This window comes from Tenrec ecaudatus, chromosome 8 (genome assembly GCF_050624435.1).
Source record: "Tenrec ecaudatus isolate mTenEca1 chromosome 8, mTenEca1.hap1, whole genome shotgun sequence".
Taxonomy (NCBI): domain Eukaryota; kingdom Metazoa; phylum Chordata; class Mammalia; order Afrosoricida; family Tenrecidae; genus Tenrec; species Tenrec ecaudatus.
Window position 1 is genome coordinate 36847865 of NC_134537.1, and position 5629 is coordinate 36853493.

Genomic DNA, 5629 nt, shown 5'->3' on the forward strand with positions numbered 1-5629 from the left:
TTTGCCTGTTCGAACCCTCCAGCCACAGCACAGGAGAAAGATGAAGTGGTTGTCTTCCATGAAGATCTACAGCTTCGGAGGCAGTTTCACTCTGTCCTGTGGAGCCGCTATGAGGTTAGATTGAATCAACAGCAATGGGAATGGGTTTGTTTGGGATTCTGAAGAACTTTCCCGCCAGTGGGAGGAGCAGGTGCAGAGCTGTAAGCCTGAAACATGCTTGGCGTACTTGGGAAACAGCAAGAGCTGTTTGGCCATGTGGAAGGAGGGAGGAAAGAATTTTGAAGATGCCAACCCTAGACTCTGTTTCTGGAGCTAGTCATTCAAGAAGTGAGAGCAAAACACACACTACTGTTACCCTGAGAGGCCCCTTGGAGATGCTACTGTTGCTAAAACTTCGCAGTTCTTTGATTAAAAAGCATTCAATACTATAAGAGGGCAGTTGAGCTTCCTGAAAGGGGGAAGGACTTGAAGCATTTGCTGATGAAGACCAAGGACCACAACCTTCACTACGGATTACAACTCACTGGAAACCAACATCCTTACAACTGGAATAAGAGACGACATGATAAAGGGAGAAAACACCGAAGTGGTCAAGGATTTCATCTGCCTTGGATCTATAATCAGTCCTCTTGGAAGCAATAGTGCAAAATGCAAATGAAACATTGCAGTGGGTGAGCCTACCGCACACACCTGACCTCTTTAAAGTGTTGAAGAATGAGGACGTTCCTTTGAGAACCAAGGTGTGCCCGACTTGAGCCTTGGTATTTTTAATCACCTCATTTGCAGATGAAAGTTGGACGCTAACAAACAATGACCGATGAAGAATCGATGCATTTGAATTGTGCTGGTGAAGAATATTGATAATACCATGGACTAACAGGCAACAGATAAATCTGTGGTAAAGAAGTCCAGCCATGCTCCATAGAGGCAAGGATGGCGAGATTGCGTCTCATGTACTTGGGACATGTTATCAGGAGAGAATATTCCCTGGAAAGAAGCATCATGCTTGATAAATTAGAGGGTCCACGAAAAAGAGGAAACCCCTCAGCCCGATGACTTGACATGGTGGCTGAAATAAAGGCTCGGGTGTAACCCTGGTGAGGAAGGCGCCCAACTGGAGGGACTTTCCTTCTGTTGCTCGTGGGACCGCTGTGGGTTGGAGCCCACGCAGTGACACCCTACAACACAGCAGTGAGGAAATCACCTCCACGTGGAGTCGCAAGTTTGATCTCCTTCCTGAGGACGCACCTCATGCTCCGCCTCCACTTGTCCGATGGTGGAGGGTCGCATGCATGCTGAACAAGGCTCATCAGACGAAGATTGTAACCTGATTAGGACAGAAGTCGTTAGGTTAAAAAGTAATATCTTATCATTTGACTTCCCTTTTGATGCATTCTAAAGTTGCTTCAGTTTAAAAAAAAGAGTGAAGGGGAAATACACATAGATTAAGCCTCTGGCGAATGCCCTCTCACCTGAGTGAAGGCAGGTGAACAGCCTTGCCATCATGCGGGACGCATTGGAGAGTGGATGATGTCGATGCAGTTAGATTAAAATTTGCCACCTTATCATTTGATCTCCCTTTCACTGTGTCAAATGTGCTCTACTTTTTCCCATTTTCTGTTTGACTGAAGATTCTCTCTGTTTTACTTGGTTAGTCTTTTGTTTTGTTTCATACAATATTTTTCTAGATGAAACCCAGGATAAGGTAGAGAGACAGTAGCCGATGGCTGCATCCTTCAGGGTATGGCAGCGGAGGATGGGAGGGGCTGGGGGGCTGGGTAGCTAACAATAATGAGTGCAAGAAGGAAGAAAATGTTCCAAAATGTATTGGGGTGATGATTATGCAACTCTTCTTAAAATGATTGAACTGTTGAATTATATGATCTGTGAATTACATGCCAACAAAACAGTTTTGCAAAAAAGAGAACATGTAGCCTACACGTTGCACATGATAATAAGATTGCAATCCTGTCTATTTCAAATTCAGTACAGTCCATTGAGTCTCACAGAAACCTTTCACTGATTGCTGCCAAAGTCTATGCAGCAGCCAAGAGCATAGCAGTTGATAAAGAAATGTAGTTCCTGATAGTGGACAGGAGCAAATCCAATCAACCTACTCAACTTCTCGTACCAAATGAATTAAGGAATTCAATCAATCTCAGTCAGTGTAATTCAGATCAATGAAGAGCAGGAGCAGCTCTCAAGTTAAAGTGCCCTGTCCTCCCAACTACCAAGTCTGCCTAAGATTCCAGGCAATAGCTAAAGGTATGGGGGCCCCATAATGCCCTCAGGTCTGGCCTGCGGGCTACAAACTCAGGATTTCCTACTATCTATCCTCTCAGGATACCTACCTGCCTTCAGCCCTCTCGCTTCCCAGCTACTGGCTCCCATGATTCTCCCTGGCTTGACAATTTGCTAGAACATCCCAGATCACAAGAAAGCACAGTCTGTATGCTTTCAGTTTTATTACAGCAAAAGGGATAGTATCTGAGTAATTTATTTTAGAAAGATCAGCACAAAATTGGTCCTTCTGAGGTGAAGGTTAAACATGTCCTAACTGGTGTCAGAAACAGACACTATTTGGGGGTATAGCTACTCCTTCTCCACCTCTGCATCCTCCCTCACATCTTAGGGTTCTACAATTTGCTGTAACACCTCACAGAACTCATAAACTCTCAAGGAAATGGCTTACATGGTTGTGGAAGCGAGTAAGTCCCAAAGGTGTGGTTCAGGTATACATCTGGAAGATTCTCCTCCCACGTGTGGTCTCAGGGACTAATAAACCCCAATAGTTAGGTCAGCTATTGATGAATCAAGTCAGATCATAGGCTACTGGTTGCAGGTGGATCGTGAAAATGACTCATTTAACAGTTATGGATGTTGTTAAGTCCCAAATCCATGGGTCAAGAGTCAGTCTGGAGGCCTCTCTTCAAAACCAGAGGCTGCAGGGGCTGAGGAACCCACATTGGCAGGTCAGACAACAAGGCTGTAGAAGCCAGTAAATGAGGCCAGACGACAGGCCGCTGGCTCAGGTCTCAAGAACTACAGGTCCAACAAAGATAAGCCAGCTGCACAATCCAGAGAAAGAGAGCAAACTTTGCCAGAGATTTCCTGTATTTTGGATGCAGACCACGCCCTCGAGGAAATTATAGTTAGTGTCTTGAGTCAGCTCAAGTAAGGCAACAACTTAAGATCCATCCTAACTTAAAAGAGGAGTGTATCTAGAAGGGCCATATGAAGTAATTCCCCACGCCACAGATACAGATGAAGAGATGTATAGAGCAAGGTCAGGCACGATCCCAACACAGAGCTTCTGTGTTTCAACGGAAAAGCACTATGCTCCCATTTGTATCAATATTTGCCACCAATCAGGAAGTTCATGGAGCTCCTCTGTCCAAAGCCTTTACTGGAGTCTACGAGGTCATGACTTTTTGAATCCTGTCCTGTCTCCTTGGGGCTGGCTTATATCATACAGTGTTTTTCTGTACCTGAAGCACCTCATTAGTATAAACCTTCAGGTGTGATCTGGAGTCCTCATCAAAGACACTTCAATCACTGGGGAAATCCCATGATTTTTTACAAGTTATTGTCATTAGGAACCAAGGAGAAAAACTGGATTTTATTAGGGTGGGGTGGTTAAATTTCTCTGTAAGCCCTACGAGTGAAAAAAAATATTTTCTCAATGTCTTGTGTGCTATTTAAAATGTAATGGCCACAGTCGAGGCGCATGTTTAAGTTTAATCGACATTATTAATATCTCCATCACTATTTTTAAAATCCAAAAATTCACAATCACTCCCTCTTTTATCACTGAACTGCTAACCACAAGGTCAGCCATTCGAATCCACCAGAAACTCATTGCATGGGAGAAAGATGAGACTGTCTTTACTCCTTACTCCTGTAAAGGGTAGTTCTACTCGGCTCTATGCATTGGAAGCAGCTCGGTGGTGGTGGTGGTGGTATAGTGGATTATTCATCAGATTTCTAACTATAAGGTCAAGAGTTCAAACCTACCAGCCACTCCATTAGAGAAAGATGGGGCTTTCCACTCCTGTGAAGAATTACAATCCCAGAAACCCACAGGGGCCATTCTCACCTGTCCTGTAAGGTCACTATGAGTTGGAATCAACTGACTCAGTGGCAGTGATATTGGCTTGGGTTTAGTGACTGTCAAGTTGGTTGCCTGCTCCATAGAGTTGTCAATGGCTGTGATTTGATGGCACTAGATTGCCAGTCTTTCTTCTACAATGCTACTGAGAGGGTTCAGATGGCCAACCTTTGGGTTAGTAGCTAAGAGCAAGCTACTTGCTCCATATAGGAACCTTTCTAGACAGGAAGACTGAAGAAGAACTGATGCATTTGAATTGTGCTGGCAAAGAATACTGACAGTTACCACGGACTGACAAGACAACAAACGGATTTGTCTGGGAAGAAGTACAGCCAGAAGGCTCCTTAGAGGCAAGGCCAGTGAAATTTCCTCTCAGAGCCTTTGGACATGTTGTCAAGAAAGACAAGTCCCCGGAGAAGGAACTCATGCTTGGTAAAGCAGACGGGGTCACTGACAAGATGGACCAACACAGTGGCTGCAGCAATGGGTTCAAGCTTGGGAACAATTGGGCGGATGGTGCAAGAGCAGGCAGTGGGTCACTCTATTGTGCAAAATGTTGCCACGGATCCCGTTCAAATCGCTGGCACCTAACAGCCACAGGGACCTTTCTGATACATTGTGTTCACCAATTTTCTTGGAGTGTAAATCTGACCACCACAGTGGACTGAAAGCATGACACCACCGAGGAGAATGGAGAAGTGGCACGCCATCGTGTAGTAACATCGCCATCATGTAGTAGCATCGCCATCGTGTAGTAGCATCGCCATCGTGTAGTAACATCGCCATTGTGCCAAAGTGTTAGAAATGAATAACCCCAAGGACGTATGTAATGATAAAATGTAGAAAAATAATTAGGAAGCAGTAAGTCTTTGGTATTTGCTCCCTTTTAAAATATATAACTGGTTTTATAGGAAATGATATCATTTGATTATGATAATGACGGTAATGTCTCACAAAAGTTGCAGCAATTGATGCTCAGTTGCTGATACAAGCCAGCTAGCTTGAGAACACCCTGTTTCTCTGCATGTGGTGTCCGGCTCTGTCTTCACAGCTGGCTTTAACGTCTCAAAACATCTGCCCTCTTTAACCCTTGCGGCAGGACTGAATGTGAAGTGGACAGCCATCTTCCACAAGGATCCGTACCGTGAGAGATGCCAAGTACCTCACCTCAGTGCCAGAGGTCAGCAGAAGATCAGGCAATGTAACTTAGGCACAGGAATGCATCAGGACCCAAACGAGTTTAAGATGTGACTTGGATGCAGCCTCCTATCCAGCATCTTCCCTTTGTACTACCAACATGCAATCTGTTATTAAATCTACTAAGAATGACCACAATAAAATCTCACCATGGTATTTTGAAGAGAATTGTAGAAACTAATAAAACATGTGTTCATATTTAACAAGACTCCCAGTGGAGTGTGTTCTGTGCTATCAGCCTGGACATGTAATAGGCAGTGTTCTGAAAAGCTAGTAAACATCTGGAAAGCTCCTCACTTTGAACTCCTAGCTTGCAGAAACATG